Raw genomic sequence first — 17965 nt, 5'->3', positions numbered from 1 at the left:
TGACGTATAGGTCGCTGCAATGTAGTCCAGCTGTACTTATGGTACGCAAAAAATGATCTATACTTTCGAATGTGACATAAAAACGCGGTGATCTGCTCGGCACTCATGGCCCTTTATACGAGCTGCTCACATCGCTTTCGTTAACGACATCGCTGATGACGACGCTCATGTTTGCCAGCGCCGCGCAACGAAGCGAGGGGCGAACGGCGTCAGAGCCGTGAACGCGGAGAAGCTCTCCGTCGGCCGCGCACTTTCCGGCGTCCGCCGCTAGGTTTGCGGTGGGCGCTGGCATCGCCGACGCGCGCGCACGCGGTCGCGCTTGGGTCGCGCGCGCGCGGCAAGTGTTCGCCGCCGCTCAGTCTTCGCGGCGGAACGCCAGAGTGCGCCAGTGTTGTCCGCTCTCGGTCCGCCGACGCCACCACGCACCTGGACAGGTGCGCGAGCTGCGTGTGTGTGCGCGTGTGCTCTCCTCCGCTGGCCGTGGTTGGCGCCACCGCCGCTCCGCTCTTTTTGTGGTGGGGGTCTTCGAGGAACGCCCCCCTCTCGTCGTTTTATTGTGGGTACAACAACGCCACAGCGCGATTCCGTAGAACCACGTGCGAGTTTTTTTGCTCTCTGCCTTCGCAGCACCTGTTTTCTTTCTTTAACTTCCGAGAAAAAAAAAACGGTAGTGTGCACTAATCTTCACGACCTCACGTGTGGAAGACGCTTGGATGTTCCCCTGCCAAAGCATCGACCTTGCCTCACGTTCGCGTTGAATTTGTGCTCGAAGAACCTCTACATGGTTGCAGCGAAGTGAAGTAGAGAAACTGCTCGTCGTTGGCAGTTCTAGCTGGCGACGTCGATGACGATGACAGCACCGTGCATAATGGTGTGACGGTTGGCGCCCTCTCGGTTTCTGCGAAACATCGTTCCCGCCGTTTTCTGGGCCCCGCCTATACTTCCGCCTTCATTATTTCTTTTCAACCTGTGTTTGAGGCCGCTTCTGCGAATCGGAAGCGGCAAAACATCCGTGTTCTTTTCTAGTGAGGCCGGGTGTGTGAAAACTGGCCCCGTGTCTCCCACCATACTCTGACCCGTCGACCTACGCTGCAGTTTCTGCCACTGCACTCGCCCGGGAAGGCACGGTGGAAAATAGGATACCGTGTCGCTGCTGCCGTCGGAGTGACAGCCACCGTTGAACGACTCTCGGAATTCGACGCGCAAGGAGGAAAGAGAAGGTACCGTAACGCTTGACTTCTCTGCGGGAACGCACGCCACGGCAGCCTCTGACTGATTCCTTATTATTTTCTATTTCTGTGTTTTCTTTTATTTTTACTTTTGTCACACTGGGTGCCCCACTGTGAAGGACAGTCCGAGCGCGGATCGCGCTCAAGGAAGGGGTCTCATTTCCCTCTTCAGTTCTCCAAGGAACACCCTTCTCACGTTGCCGGTAAACTCAGGAGACACTGGCCGTATAAAATAGAAATGGCGATATATATATTTTTTATTTCTTCGACGAGTGTGCGATTATGCACACTTTAAGAAATTGGGAAGTAGTTCTCGGACATGAAGCTCTATAATTTTGAAGCATAGTCAAGCTACATTCACAGGTATCCTTGAAAAGGGAAATCCCGGACCAGCAGGGAGTATTTGATGCTTGTTTAATGCCGGGGCTTGAAGGAGGGGCGATCCTAGATAAATAATTCCTTCGCCTTCTTCGTCCAAAAAAAATCGGTGCCAGTGCGGTTTTCCAGAAAAACATTTTTCGCCCATGGAGTCCCTTTCCCGCTTTCCTTAATTCGTCCTAGGCCCGCAGTCTACATATTTAATTCGATGAGCATTTCCACTGTAGGGCCGCCTCTTCCTAGCTGAGGTACAGTACAAAATATGGGCACGATATAAATCGTAGCTAGCGGCTATTGAGCGACAGCACGCATTGACAAACTGCCAGCGAGACGGACAACGGTGATGTAACTACAAAATTCACCCACCGTGCATACGATTTCTCCGAAACGCACGTAATTAACGGGAATACTATGCTTCATGCGCAGTGTTGATAACCGCTTGCGCGCATCTAACTACTTTCTTAAATATTTAAAATGGGCACAATGTTTAGCTCAAAGTATTAAAAACGCTTAGAACAGAATGTGCGAGAAAAAAAAACAGCATCAAAGACCAAGAGTGAGGCGAAAGTCTACGTGCGCAGATGCAGAGATGAGTCTCGTACGTCGTCCATAACGTCTGCCGAGTTCGCATGCGAATGTCAACTGTTCTTCATTTTTCAGTAAAGTTGTCTCCTGCAGCTGTTGCTGCAGTGTAGAGGGGCTGTGCTGTTCTCTGTAGTCCAATCTCCCACGTCGTCGATGCTGGCTTCCTATGACTATCTGAAAACATTCTGCCGGAAATTTATCATTACCATGTCCTTTATTTGCTTCGCGACTTATCCGACTGAAACACGCACTGCAAGAGCGCCTGAAAAGTGTATACGAACCAAACAGCCTTGATTGTTTATTGTAGCTGGCGAGAACAATTCAGCGATGCTGGAGGTTACTGTTCGCTAAAGAATTTCTTGGCACGTTCCGTTTGCAAGTTAACCACTGGCTTCTGCGTTCCCTTAAAACAAATAAAAAACATCGCACTGAGTTTCATAGCAGTCAGCTCGCGGGCGTTGACAGAACAGGGAGCCCCATTCAATCGCGAATCCTTTTTGTATGTATACATTTATTATCCCCATCTTGCGGAGCTTTCCGCAGTGGTCGTCTGCGGAGGCTACGAAGCTGTCTGTCAAGGCTTTTTTTTTTATTTCCCTGAGTAACCAGAATCCGTGGTTTTATATCACTTTTCTTTCTACTTCCGGAAGTGTCTCATCCTTCGAAAAGAATTACGCAACGGAAGCATGAATGCGCATAAAAGCCTATTTTCTCGCTGTCATGGGAGCGCGGTTATCCTGTCTTCGTGGGGACGGAAAAAGAGAAAGTTTCGTATGACAGGACGACGAAGGAGAAGATATTAAGAGCGAATAAGAAGGGCAAGACACAAAAGCAATTCAGTAAAATTATGGCGCCATTCTCGCGGAAGTTGTGCAAGTCAGCTTTGTTGTTATCTTTGCAACACATTTCGCCGTCGGGTACATAAAAGCTTCAGTTGTAATTGGCTTCCTTCTGTCGGCGGCAATACTGAGTCAACATTTTTTTAATTAGCTCCCCCAAACAAATCATCTTGGTTTATTTTTTTTTTTTTTTTCATAAACCAGAGGGTTTCGACTGCGGACACATTTCCTCTGGCTTTAGGCGTGAGCGACGCCTTCACTCCGACATTCGTTATGTAAAAGCATGGGGAATGATAATTATATGACTACTATAATTATATTCTTTACTATGCATGCGATATCACAGACGCCATGATGAAATCCAAGTGATAGTTTCCACAGTGCAGGTCAGCAGGTGGCAATAATCGAGTTATTAAAACGCGCAGGTTTTCACAGCGCTTCTAGTCTCAAGAGTCACGGCAGCTTTGACGTAAGTGCAACCTATGTATACTAACTTGGTAATTTTTTGCGAGTAATAAGGTAAAATTATACGGTGTCATCATTCGAATCGGAAGCCTCCACGCTTTACTGCGTTCAAAATAGTGTGTACTCGCATCGCATAAATCGCTAGAGGCGACTACAGATGTCGAGGCCCATCGCTGAAATTGTTTATCCTCTTTGAGCAACTTCCGTTGCATACCTGTGGAGCAACTACTGCCTTCGCAAAAAATTTATTACACCGGATGAAAATCTTGAGACGGAGTAACTGCCAGAAACGAGACGCCGGCTTTTTTGGTGGCATAGTAGAAGGCGTGGGGATATGCAAAACTAGAAAGGGCGCAAGCACAGTGTAAACGGAATCGCGTACTACCTCCTTCATTTTTCTAGCTATTAATAACAAACTCCGTATTCTTCCGCCTTGCATTTACTGCTTTGGGAAAGCATTGTTTAATCAAATGCAAATATAAATTTCGCACGCGTTATCAAATTCAGTGAACTTCCACGGACAGTTATGAAAGCTGGCGCTCTCAAGGAATGCACGTGTAAGTAGCCTCACGTGAGTTTACTCCAGCACCCAACATGTCGTGTCGTCAATACATCGGACTTTCGTCGATATTTATGTAGCCGTTAGAGAAATTTGCGAAACCACTTTTTAGTGTTTAGGCACATTTTTATCAGCCCTCTCCAGGACATTGCACTTCGGTACCTATCGGCTTGAGTGATTCTGTGGGCACTCCACAGATCTGCGGCTAGCAACCAATGATTGTGCATATCACTTTAGCTGCACTGACAAAACACGCGTGACACGTCAGTGATGTTTCGCACGCTGATAGGGCCAAAAAACTTGGCTTTCCACTGGAAGACGTGCAAGTGTCTTGCCGTATTTTCAAAAAACCATTGCAGGTACTCTCGAAACCGCCAAACAGGGGCAACGCTTGAGACCGGCTACATATAATCGGGCACAACTGGTGAATGAGTGAGCGTAACAACTACTGCACTTGACACGGGGCCTCAGTTAACTCGTGGGGATGAAAGAAGGCGAGGAAGTCTATCGACAAAGAGAAGAAAACTAATCTGTAGACAAGTATTTATTCTGCCAAGTTAAGAAGTTAGAGTTGAGCTCGCGTTAGTACCTCTCTGTGTTCGTGTGTGCGTCGTGTCCCTGCTGTGTTTAGTGCTGCGCGAGGGCTACAGGACACGCATATCGTACCAGTTATCCTGCGTCTTTACACACCGTCGTTTTAATCAATGGTAAATTTGTCTGGCGACTGCTATGTGGCCGCTCTGCTTATACGGCACACTGTTAGGGAATCTGGATGCTCGGAGCATAATTATATGATGTACTACTAGGGGGAAATATGGCTCTGCAATATGCTGCCACCGTGGTAGTTCATGTTAGAAATCAAGGAAACTACACGGATCTTAATAAAGTCTGATTTGGAAGTCGTTTGTGTCCAACTGTTCGCAATAACTAATGATGACACCAATATTTGATTTACTTTAAAAATTTGCGTGTTAGCACGGATTGAAAAAGTGTTTTCTGCTCACACAAAAAAAAAAATGAAGAGACACTCGCGGTTACTATCACTGATAAAGTACTGCATAAACGCAGCAGCATACGTGGATTAGGTTTTCGCTGCCACTTAGGCAACAATGAAATGGCAGAAGTTAAATTTTGCACTAAGTTACTTGTAGACAAAACCAACTTTATTTTCGCTTTACACGCCCGCAAGAGATCGACCCATGAAGCGTAAATAGTGCGAAGTTGATAGGAAATCTAAACCCACGACTAGCTTTGAAGATGTCCTTTACGATTCTTGCAGTTCCAGTTGTCTTCTTGGCAGCTGGACAAATGCAGGACCGGATCTGGGATTCTCGTATTATAGTACGAAACTGCATGCTTCATAGACGCCTCTGTTAAAGTCCGTGAGGCGGTAACAGAGAAAGAGGAACCAGAGACGATTGTCTCTGATAATTAACTTACCGACTTGAAAAACCACGGGTAGCCCCGACAGAAAGGTACGCAACACTCGGGATGTCGCGTCTACGGGTAGTTCCTAAAGCTCGCCACAAGCCAAACGCCCAGTCGAAACGAGACCGTTAGCACTAAATACATTCACTTGCGTCGCTCACCTGCAAGCTAACGCCAGAAGAGGTCATCATTTTAACACACATAGATGCTCTGGACGAGTAAGCGTAGGAGTGTGTGACGTCACCGCACGCGCAATGTCGACATATGAATCACGATAAACGAAAGTTGCAACACAGTGAAGGCGCCGCTAGGAGCCGCCACCCCCAAAATTTTCCAAGTGCTTTTTTTGGAACAAGATGTGAAATTCCTGATAGCGAAACCCGTATGTTAATTCCCCACGCTGGAAAACGTGCACACGAGGCACTTGATCTCTAGAAGGAATGCCCCAGAAGTTTCATGCCTATCAAAAATTTCGACAGTCCTGCCCCCCGTTTTCGCGCCACTGCATTACCCGCCCCTGCTGAGGAGGTGCGCGCTCCCTTACATTTGGCTTTTACGTGAAAGCGCTGGAACGCAGGGAAAGCTGACTTAACAGTTCGGAAGAATCGAGTGCCAGAAAACTTCTGCGAAATGGCTTTGGTTGAATCATTGCCTCTTCACTATTACTCCACGCTTTACATAGCCGTGCTCGTACGGTTGCCCCTCAGGAGAGGTCAGCAATCGCAGTTTGGGTCGGGACTAGAAATGATTGCAAAAATTGGAGGACAACTTAAGCTCCGCCTTAGTGGTATGACGCGATAGCGTAAGGAGTTATTTGGTTTGGTTTGGTTTATGGGGTTTAACGTCCCAAAGCGACTAAGGCTAGGAGAGACGCCGTAGTGGAGGGCTCCGGAAATTTCGACCACCTGGGGTTCTTTAACGTGCACTGACATCGCATAGTACACGGGCCTCGAATTTCTCCTCCAAAGAAATTCAGCCGCCGCGGCCGGGATCGAACCCGCGTCTTTCGGGCCAGCAGCCGAGGACCATAGCCACTGAGCCACCGCGGCGGCTTGGAGTTATTTCCCATATATACAATAGGTAATTCTCTACTTTACATTCATAGATCCCTGGGAGTCCCCATACCCCTCCTGGTGCAGCGATGCAGCGGTTAAGCGGTGCGCCCCTGCTCCAGGAGGGGTATGAGGGCTAGGTTGGCCTTCACGAGTGACCAGTCATTAATTTAACTGCCACCCGCCACGGTGGGCAGTTTTCTCACTGTCCAGTGGGCTGGTTTTGATGACACCGCAAGGTCACGCGACCTAGGCGGCCCACCTGCCAGGATCATGCTTGTTTGGTTTGGTTTATTGGGGTTTAACGTCCCAAAGCGACTGAGGCTATGAGAGACGCCTCAGTGAAGGGCTCCGGAAATTTCGACCACCTGGGGTTCTTTAACGTGCACTGACATCGCACAGTACACGGGCCTCGAATTTCTCCTCCAAAGAAATTCAGCCGCCGCGGCCGGGATCGAACCCGCGTCTTTCGGGCCAGCAGCCGAGGACCATAGCCACTGAGCCACCGCGGCGGCTTGGAGTTATTTCCCATATATACAATAGGTAATTCTCTACTTTACATTCATAGATCCCTGGGAGTCCCCATACCCCTCCTGGTGCAGCGATGCAGCGGTTAAGCGGTGCGCCCCTGCTCCAGGAGGGGTATGAGGGCTAGGTTGGCCTTCACGAGTGACCAGTCATTAATTTAACTGCCACCCGCCACGGTGGGCAGTTTTCTCACTGTCCAGTGGGCTGGTTTTGATGACACCGCAAGGTCACGCGACCTAGGCGGCCCACCTGCCAGGATCATGCTTGTTTGGTTTGGTTTATTGGGGTTTAACGTCCCAAAGCGACTGAGGCTATGAGAGACGCCTCAGTGAAGGGCTCCGGAAATTTCGACCACCTGGGGTTCTTTAACGTGCACTGACATCGCACAGCACACGGGCCTCTAGAATTTTGCCTTCAAGAAATTCAGCCGCCGCGGCCGGGATCGAACCCGCGTCTTTCGGATCAGCAGCCGAGCGTCGTAACCACTGAGCCACCGCGGCGGGGTGGATCATGCTTGTGATTGTCCGCTGACAGCGTCGATGCCAGACTTTCTGGGTAAAAGCGCCTTTACTGGTCTCGCGTTAAAGTAGTATAAGGTAGAGGCAAAGAGGGTTAACATCAGTGTACAGGCAAAAAATCCGCACCAGCGATACAACCCGTGACCACTTTGTTCTCGTCGAAGGGACGATCACGTTCCCTCTCCTTTCGCGCGACTCTCCAACCTTCAAATAAGGGCATCTCACTTTCCCTCTCTAACGTGGCACACAGCCGAGGTTGTTGCTGGGTCCAGCGCGGAGAGTGCTTGGTCGTCCTCGAGCGTCAAGTAGAAACGCTGATTGCGTTAACGACTCGATGAGTCAGTGGCGGAGGCTGCGCTTCTGTTCGACGCTTTTCTCTTGATTACGTACGCGGGCGTGACGGCGGAGCCTGCCGCGGGTCCCGGGCGACCATTTTTCATCCGCCTTTGAGCGCTGTTCGGCCCCAAGTAAAAATATCCCTGATAGATAAAGCGCTCCGGGTTTCTAAAGTAAAAGAGCTTCGCTAGCGATCTGCGCGGTGAGCTAACAGTTCCATTTTCGAATCGCCCCGAGAAAGACAAAAGAAAGATAAACTCTCCCGCTCTCTCTCTCTTTCACATACTCTCGTTCGCTCTGTGCGACCACTCGTTATTCGGTTAATCGCCGCGCTGCTTGTTGAACCATGCATTAGCAACACCGGCTGCCGTATTTCCTCAGCGCTCCTGAAGAAGTTTAGCAAAATGACAAATGGCCCAGGGGGGAGTTTTTTCCGCACGGCGTGGGCTCGATTGCGCAGTCCACAGTCGGACACAGCCGTAGCCAGTTGTTCCTGCAAGCATGAACGGTGAGCGGGCGGCAAATGAACGATTTGGCGTTCCTTTGTAAGTTGAAAACTTAATGTTCAATCCGTATTTCTTTTTGTTTTCGAGATACTTGGACCGTGAAATTTACACTGCGCGGAGAACATTTAATGAACACCAAGTACAGGAATACAGGGCTGGTGTATGAGTCATGCGTTCGCTGGTTCTCGACGCAGCGTGCATAGGCTATGGTTGGATACAACTCAAGAACGGAGCGGCAAATGCAACTCAAAAAGAGGCCCTCCAGCAAATGGCACCGACTGATTTTCATGACGTCATGGCTAATCCGTGGTTAATTTCCTGTATCTTTAAAGTGGCATATGATTAACAGCGGTTTAACCTAGCGTGACAAAGATTAACCTCAGGTTAACTGCGACGTCACAAAAATCGGCCGACGCCATTGGCTGGAGAACCTGCTTTGAGAGTCATTTGCCGATTCGTCCTTGAGTTGAATCTATCTGTAACAATCAGCAAGATTCTGAGCCGTATCACCTATAAGATGTAGAAGCAATATATCTGCATGATTTCTTTAGATGTTATAGCTGATATGCGAGCAAAAAAAATTATGGGTATTGCTACCAATTGATTTTGTTACGTAATCACCGATCTCAACCGTAGGTACCAGTGCAATGGCAGTAGCTAAGGGCAACCGACGCGCCGGATTTTATAGCAGACATCAGATTTTGTCAGCTGGTGTACAGTAGAGTCCAGCCTGTGTTTTCTTGAATTTGAGCGGATGTGTCTCCTTCAGATCTGAACGAGCTAGTTGCCTAACAACGTGTCTTGCTAGGCGGAGAAGGGGGTAATTCAGGGAGGAATTGTAGTGGTAGTAAGTGGTTTTAATAAAACTTGATACACGGAAGGAAAAAATTTGTGCTAGCCCCGGCATCTGCTATCGCTGGGGGGGGGAGGGGGGGGGGGGGCACCTGAGCTGGGGCAGCGGAAATAAGGATAGCAGGCAATGTGTAGAAGTGAAATGAAAGATTTGAGGGGGCAGCTAGAAAGGACAGGGGGAGAGGTACACTGGGCAATAAGTATATTTTAGGGTTCCTTTTGAGGGTGCAGTTCGCCTACCACTGGCGGCTGACGCCGTGGTTCTACTCGAAAGTGAGCGTAGAGAGTTTTTGCACCGCCGTACGGTAAACGCTGTGAATAGGGCAACTGCAAACCGTATTGCAAATGTGACTGGGTATAAGATTGGCAACGGGAATCGTATTTGCCGTATGTCTGCCCGGCTTTGCTAAAACTCTCAATTAGCAGGTCCACAGAATCTTTGTACCTTGCAGCGTTCTTACACACGCGGTCTTGTGGATAGGGCAGAACTCTATGTACACAAATTTAGTGCGCTTAGAAAGCAGAAGAATGCGATCATAGTATGCTTTGAACTCAAGATAGGTTTACCGCCATCCTCTCAACACCTTGACGAAAATTTTGTGTCTGTTAGTAGACTCAACTGCTCTTAAAATGCCGTTCGGAACTGTTGCACTGGACTGCACCTAATTAACTCGCTTGCGCGGATAGAATAAGTATGACAACCGACGTATCTGCGAACAAATAAACCTACTGGTAACGTGCACTGAGCGGCACTATGACCAAACTTCCTGACATCCCAAATGTGCCAACGAACTGAAAATACATAATGGACTGTCGGCACATCACGCAGTTATTAGCTTCAGCTGGGAAATAGCTTTATTGGCGAATCGACATAGAATCAACAGGCGACGACATAACACCAGAAAAGAATTTTTGAAGTAAAATGAGCCTATAAGATAGAAGAAGTGAATGAAAGAGGGCAAGGAATTCGAGGTAGGCTGAGTATAAGTAGAGTACAGCAAAGGCTAAAAATCGGGCGTTATTTTTAAACTCGGTAACAAAGGAGAAATCGGGCATTTCTTGGTTACATTCCGAAATTCGTTTCTTTTTTTCTGGTTAAATTTACAAAATGCAATAATTTATTAGATTTTTGTTTTTATCGTAGGTTGACAATTAGGACTATATTCAAGGCTGGTACGCGAGGAAAAGTCGGAACTCGCATGAAAATGCTCCGGAATTCAGCGTTTCTGTGCTAATTAATAATTATTGGCAGTAAAGATCCTGAATCAGTTTTAAAACATGACGCATTTTATTCACGCAAGCGGGTCGTCGACTTTTTACATGTCCTTGTTAACATACCTAATCATCTGCAGCATTTCGGTTTCCATACGAAACCCGTCCGGTTTTCGGAGGTACCTCGGCTGAGAGAACGTTCTTTCAACCCCACAGCTGCCATTAGCTATGCATGACATTGTCAACATGGCATCTGCTAGCCCGTGGCAGCGCACAATTTCGTCGTGCGTGCCAATAGTCCATGACACCTGTATCTGTGGGGCTTGCTTCAAGCAAGCACAGGTGAAACTCCTCGCGAAGCGAGTCTACGCGTCGGTCACGGAAATCAAGAGAGGTCGGTGGTCATCAAACGACTGACTCAGCAGCCGTTTCTGGAATGTATCCGTTACGGCTCCCAATTTCCATAACGTCAACTGGCTTTCGCCTTTCTCTGTGTGCCGCCTCTCGCCCGCACACCATCTGGTGGCAGAGTAGTTCCGCGGTCACACGTGTTCCAGAAATCGGGAAAAAAATCGGGTTTTACCCAAAAAAGAACCCTAAGTGTGAGTAGGAAGCGTGAAATGATACCGCGCACATGAAATGCAATTTCAAGAAAATAAGGTTGTGTTATCCTTTTTTTTTTCTGTTTAGTTTTCTTGCCTACCTGCGCACTTTGCCAATTCGTCTCTTTATGCATATTTTTTTTTCGTCTCCACATTCGGCACACGCTCTGGTTCCCAGCACTTCGCGGCGTCGCTTTCCCGCGTCTGTCAGGCCGACTGTTACAACGCTAAGTGCGTCGGTAGCTGGCGCTGCAGGGGTTGCTGTCCGCTTGCCTCGTCAAGCGAGTCGCGCGAGAGAAAAACAATCAAAAGAAAGATACATTCGACTTACAAAATGCGAGTAAAACGCGAGAGAGCAAAGAAAAATATCCCACCAGCTATCCTACAGTCACGGCCGCTTGATGCAAAGCGCAAAGCGAGGTGCGGCCAGCCACGTCGCGCCGCCGACAATGGGTGAGCATGTCCTGGCGGAGTTTACAGTCGCGGCCGCTGTTTTCGGTGGGGGCGCCACTATTCGGGGACAGGTCCCGGGAGTGGACTCCCGAAGCGCTCCTAGCTTCGTCGTGTTCGAGCGCGTTTGCGTCGTGTAAAACCGCGTTTGCCTCGTGTAAAACCGCGTTTGCCTTCCATATTCAATGCAAAATAAAAACTACTACTACTCCTACTCACGTTCCTCATGTCTGCAGTGCTTTCTTTGGATTTTCTGCTGTGCGCGTGAGTGAGCACGTTTGCCTCGCGTCTGCGGTGCTGGATTTGGACTTTTCGTGTGCGCGCGAATGAATGTTTGCCTCGTGTCTGCCGTGCACTCTTTGGGCTTTTCGTGCATGCGTGTGTGGAGGTCAGGGACGTGTATGGGGCACGATGCCGCGCATCTGCTGTGTGCCACTGTCCGTCACAAACTCCAGAAAACAGCCAACTGTGAGATATCATGAGTTTCCCTCTGAACTACAGCGTCGAGAAGCGTGGCTGAAAATATCGCTCGCCAAGGACTGTCAGTGAAAGGAACAAGTGGGTTCCAAGCGACAGGTCTCTGGCATGTTCCTTGCATTTTATTTATTTATTTATTTCAAGTTACCCTCTTGGCCCAGAGGGCATTACAGAGGGGGAGTGATGCAGTGGTAAAAAAAAAAAACAGTGCAACATACGTAACAAACAGTTCCAAAGAATGTAACAGAGACGAAAAATTAACAGAGGATAATGTTATAGCACAGTATTTCGGTAATGCGGGATAAATAATAAAAAAACGACATATACAAAAAGACAGGCAAACTGAATACAGGCGTGAACAGGGGATTATCCCCGGGGCTCGGGGGGTAACAATCTAAAAACTAAACAGAAAGCACTGACATTGTATGAGAAACATAGCTAATGAGTGGCAACACTCGTTAATGTTGGTCGCTAAAAATGTAGAAGAAAGTAGATAACAATATGAAACTACATAAAACACACAACCATATAACTGAAAACTTTGAAACTAAAGGAGTTAGAACAAAAAAAAACTTCTGTGCTTTGTAATGTAAGCATAAGTTTTTCTTGAAAACTTCGACACTGTTTGTAAGCACTAACGCGGCAGGCAGACGATTCCACTCTGTTGCTGTTTTAGGAATGAATGAATACTGATAGGATGTAGTGCGGAAGTGGGGGATACCTACTTTGCACGGATTATCGATGCGCGACGATACATATGTGGGTGATGTGATCAGTGCATTTTTTTAGAATTGGATTAGTGTGGTAAATTTTGAAGAAAAGGCACAAACGGGAAATTTTCCTGCGCAGCGACAAGGGTGCTAATGATAAAGTTTCCATCATGACTGTTACGCTTGATAAACGACCATAGTCACCGAGAATAAAACGTGCGGAGCGATTTTGGACTGCTTCAAGGGCATTGGTTAATCCGTCGGTATGTGGGTCCCATACTGATGAGGCATATTCGAGTTTAGAGCGAACAAGTGTTTTATAAAGAATTAATTTCACAGATGACGGTGCCATAAAAAAATTGCGTTTAATATAGCCTAGCATGCGGTTAGCGTTTGCGATAATAGAAATAATGTGTTCATTCCAGGTCAGGTTTGATGTTAGAATAACGCCGAGGTACTTATAAGATCTTACTGATGTTAGTGAAGCATAATTAAGAAAGTAAGTGGCAGGGCGTACAATTCCGCGGCGTGAAAAACGCATTACTTTACATTTTGTCGTGTTAAGTGTCATATTCCATGTTCGGCACAGAGAATGACTACAAAAAGTGAGATCAAGGAAGGTTCTTCGTCTGTGAATGGTTCCTTCCTTTCTTGTATGACCATGCAATAAAAGTGTCAAGTACTTTGTGGTTTTCTCGGCTGCAGGTGGGCTTATGAAGTTCCACAACTTCAGCTATAATGATCTTTTTTTTTTTGTAAATTGCAATAACTTGTGTATATAAGAGCCAAAATTCGACGTGACATGAAGCGGAAATTTACTGCGTGTGACCAGCGGTGCGTGTCCGTCTTTTTCACCGTCTACATGGGGTAGCGAGAAGTGAATAAAAATCAGGGGAGCACTTTGACGATCGAAGAGGCGAAACCCTTTAACCGCCTCTGTCGGTGCCCTCTGCTTGGCAACTGTTGAAGATCGTTTGGCGACTCTTGAACGCTTCCGTACGGCATCGCGAGCGCGTTTCGTAGAGGGCGACATTGGAGCGCGCGCGGGCTGCATCCTTCCTCGATCAACGTTCTGAGAGCACCCGAGAGAGCTCTGGGTGATACGACCATTGTGCAAACTTTTGACGTCAGTGTACATGCGCCGTGGTTAAACCACCTGAGGATTGCGCATGGGGCACTGTGCATGCGCAGTGTGCGCGTTTAGTGGGTATTATTAACTAATCATCATTACTGTTCGTACATCTACTACTACACCATTAACTATCATTACTGACTTTTCAAGTGACCATTAATGACAGCTGCCGCGGACGCATGGACGGACGGACACGCTGGCGAGTCATGAGCCATAAAAGGCTTACGCCTTAAAAGAGGATCTAAAGCTTCAAACGCATTAATGCAACATCCTGAGGTACAGCCGCTCGCCCGGTCGTGCATCGTATAGGCGGCCGTTATGGACAGCGTTCAGGCATACACTTCCTACCTGCTGCGGTGATTGTGACACAATCGGCGTTTTCAATGACTACTCAAAAATGCAGTCTTTAATGAGCAACTAGAAAGCGCACTGTTTACGCCCTCAAACAGTGAGCAACGGGCGTACCGACGCGGCTGTCGCGGCGTTTCCCTGCGAGCAGTTGTCCCCGAGCAGTGGCGCCGCGGCGGCCGCACGGAGAACTAGGCCCAAGACGCCGTTTCTGTGCGACGTGGCGGGCCGCACCTCGCTTTGCGCTTTGTATCTAGCGGCCGTGCTACAGTGCTCCGTGGGCGGCCGGGTAGCAGCGCAACGTTCCGCTACGCCGGCTACGCGACCGTCGCGCTCGCTCTACGCCGGCGCCACTGACGCCTGCCATCGTTGCTGGGAAGGCCGACGCACCGTTTGCGAGGAAGCCGGCCGGCGAGCGATGGGCTCCAAAAAAAAAAAAAAAGTCGCCACGAAAGGCACGCGCACACACGTAGCCGCCACCCGCCAGGCAGGCCCGGTTCAAAAGCGTGACGAACGTTCAGCCAGCGACACCCTTTCCCCTGGCGACGCGTTCGACTTTTATTTCTGGAGCGTCGGGATACCGCCCCTCCCTTGTTCACTCCTCCTCGCCTTCACGGTGTAAGCCCTTCCCCCAAAAGAGAGAAGAGGACGCCTCCCACGTGAAATGCAGCTAGGCGTCCTTATGTGCATACGGTCACAATTCGCATACATCGCCGCGAAAATTTGCTTCCTCAGACGAGACACCCTTCCTGCTTTAAGTTTTAGTTTTGTTTGTTAATATAAGCTGTTTTAACGAGCGAATAAAGGCTCAGTTTTGGTGCCTCGCAAGTCTGTAACTAACTCTTCTGTAACAAGCCAGGTGGTCGAAAGTCGTCAGGGTTGCTTAGAAGCTGTCAGTTCTCTTCACTGTCCTCGTTTCGGTATCTTTGCTGCCGAGCTTCCTGCGTTTTTTTTTTTTTTAGTTATTGCAGTCCGCTGCAATGTTTGGTTCAGCGGTTGTATGCACGCTTTTTTGTGTTTCCAGCTTATGTAAATATGGCAGCTACGAGAAATTCAAATTCAAATTTTGCTCAAATCAGGGTATTTTTCACACTGTGTGCAACTGGCCCTAATGGGCAACATGCCCACATGCTAGAATATGGAGAAAGACGCGTGGAAAGAATGCTGAAATGGCTGTAATAACGTTTACTTTGGCGCACTTTCATTATATATGCAAAAGCATGACATCTTATATCCACGTCATTGCATCAAAAATGCTATTCACTTGTTAAAAATTTGCTTAACACATCACTTTTCCCCGTAACACGCATCGGACTAAAAAGTTTGAGTTCCCGGTTTTAATGATTATGATAATTAACAGCATTTGTTGAAAATCGACATTTGGGAACTGGTGAGGAGATTCCGATTCCTCTTCTGGAGCTTTTGTAGCCATGTGCTTGCTTTCCCGAACATGTTGATGCACAGCAAACTGCGCGCTGTAGTCAGTGTTTGTGTGTGAGAGATAGTGCCAAATAACAATAAAAGCAATAATTGTTTTCAGCACTGCAAACACCAACCAAATATAGAGTTCGCGCAAGTCCGTTTCTTAATCTCCACCTTGCAAAACTGCCAAATAGTAAGTTTACAATTCGCGCGAAAGTGTCGGATTCTCAAGTGCACTTGTACAAATAACTTGCACTTCTAGCGATGCTCTCGGCTGCAGACTTTTTTTTTTTCTCGTTCGAACACAACTGCAGCGAATGCACATGCCGTCTGTGTGATTACGGATTCTTGCCTTTCAACCTTTTCTCCGTGTTTACTGGAGCGCGCCCAATGTATAAGGTTACGTCGATAGACGAGCCGTGACATCAAAGCGAGCGCTCTCGGCAGTCTCCAAGCTTCTTTGTACCTCTTCTCGCGCTGCCGTTGCTGCTAGCAATCACTGCCGCGGCATAGCGATGGCATGCAAGCTCAAGCGAGTGCGCGAACAAAGTCAGCGCCGGGCTCGCGACTACAGCCCAGCGCGAGCACGAATCCATTTTTCTCGCTTTCATTTTTGAACGTGTTCCCTTTTCTTTTTCCTCCTATCTAACCCCCCTTCATGCAGCTGCTACCGTTGCTCGAAAAAAAGCAGGATGACAACCATTATGCACACACTAGATTCGAGTTGGAGAAGAATGGTGCCCCGAAATAAGTATCGCTCGTGCTCTCATTGCCTGCAGAGCAAAGCGCACGCGTGCAAGCTGCATGCGTGCTCTGGTAGCGCGCGTGGTCTTTGCTTGGGAGAGCAGGCGTTCCAGTACAAACTGAACTGAAGAGGGAAAAAAAAATAAGGAGAGGAGGACGTGAAGGAGGGGAGCCCAGGGAACAGCGCAAAAATGTGAAGGGACGGCGTCATGATTTGGTCCGCCTCTTTGATAATGATCAGTGCGCCGCCGCTGCGCGCACAGCCCTCTTCGTGGTGTGGTTCCTCCTGGGATGGTTGTTGAGTGGAGGCTGCTCGGATCAGGAAAAGAAACAAGAAGTCGTGCTGTTGCCTTTGCTCTGGGAGGAAGGGAAGGAATGGCCCTCGAGGGGGAATGAGGACGGGGAGGGAGAAAGACGTTTCGGCACTTGTCCCCTTCGAGTGCTGACTGCAATGCCTGCGCGCTCCCGTTTGCTCTGCGTTTTTGTGCGGGTGTATATGTCACGACGTGTCTGCTACGCGTGTTCTTCCTGCTCGATCCCGTCGTTGTGCGTAGCTGGACGTGATGGACGCTTTGTTGGGTGGCGTAGTCGTTGCGACAGTGTATGTATGGAGCGCTCCTAGCGGCTGCGAGTCGAGGGTTTTCGTCGCGGGAGCCTAGAATCCAGTTGCGTAATCACAGCGTTATTCGTGGACAGCGTTTTGCAGACGGCTTGCCAGATGATTCTGACGCGGCCTTTCATATCTTGGAGCGCCTGATTTCCTCCTGGAAATGAAGGCACCCATTCTGGTGCTGCTGCTTGCAAATTGAGAAACGCCGGTTGAACGTGCGTGCAGCTGACGTGCATTGTTCTCTGTTTCTGCGACTACATCAGAAGTGCTTTTGTGCATGTGCAGCGTAAATTGGCTTGTTTAGAGCGCTGAAAAAGAGCTTGGATTGGTAATGCCACATTGACGATAGCGGCTGTCGTACGGAGACATTCCACGGAATGTTCGTCGAAATTGGGAGCACCTTCCCCGTCAGCAGAATTGAGCAATCCCTTCAGCATTCTTTATATCGAAGTTTTATTAAACGAGCGGCTTGGAGGTACACAGACCTAGCTGCTCACATTGATGGATTACGATTCGATACGATACGATACGACGAAATGCAATGCAATTTTAATCTGTGCATAATACTCTATTAATCGAGACACTTCGACTGCATTTTTTTCACGTTATGCGAGGCACTGATCTTTCCTGTCTATTTGTCGATGTAGAGGCCGCAGCTGCGGTACCAAAATGTTATGCAGTCGAATCACGATAACCGGAACTTGACGGAGAGCAAATCTGTTGGAATCATGCGAACTGATGATTAAGAGTGGCTCGGCTGTGTTTAATAATGGCGAGACTACAGCCTCAGTTCGAATAAACCGGAAGCTCGAATTAAGCGAGATCGCATTAAAGAGATTCTACTTCGGTGAATTTTTTAAAACAGAGGCCACTAAATGTCCTAGCCGTGACTCTCAGTGTATGTAGAAAATAAAAACGAGGTTAATTTCGGAATAAGTTTTTTGTTGAAGCGTATATATTGAGCGATTCAGCCAAAATATGCG

The 17965-nt window shown here is 48.2% G+C and overlaps 1 protein-coding gene across 2 annotated transcripts in view; it reads left to right on the top strand.

The window, feature by feature from the left end:
• The first annotated feature begins 374 nt into the window (after positions 1-374).
• Positions 375-17965, top strand: part of LOC149358769 (calcium-activated chloride channel regulator 2-like) — a 458350-nt gene continuing 440759 nt past the window's right edge. For both annotated transcript variants that reach the window (XM_089570958.1, XM_089570957.1), the window contains exon 1: positions 375-1220. The gene's annotated coding sequence lies outside the window, so the exon portion shown is untranslated. The remainder of the gene's footprint in view (positions 1221-17965) is intronic.

Source organism: Amblyomma mixtum, chromosome 2, assembly GCF_055824585.1.
Source record: "Amblyomma mixtum isolate Tamu chromosome 2, ASM5582458v1, whole genome shotgun sequence".
NCBI lineage: Eukaryota > Metazoa > Arthropoda > Arachnida > Ixodida > Ixodidae > Amblyomma > Amblyomma mixtum.
This window is presented reverse-complemented; position numbering and strand designations above follow the sequence as displayed.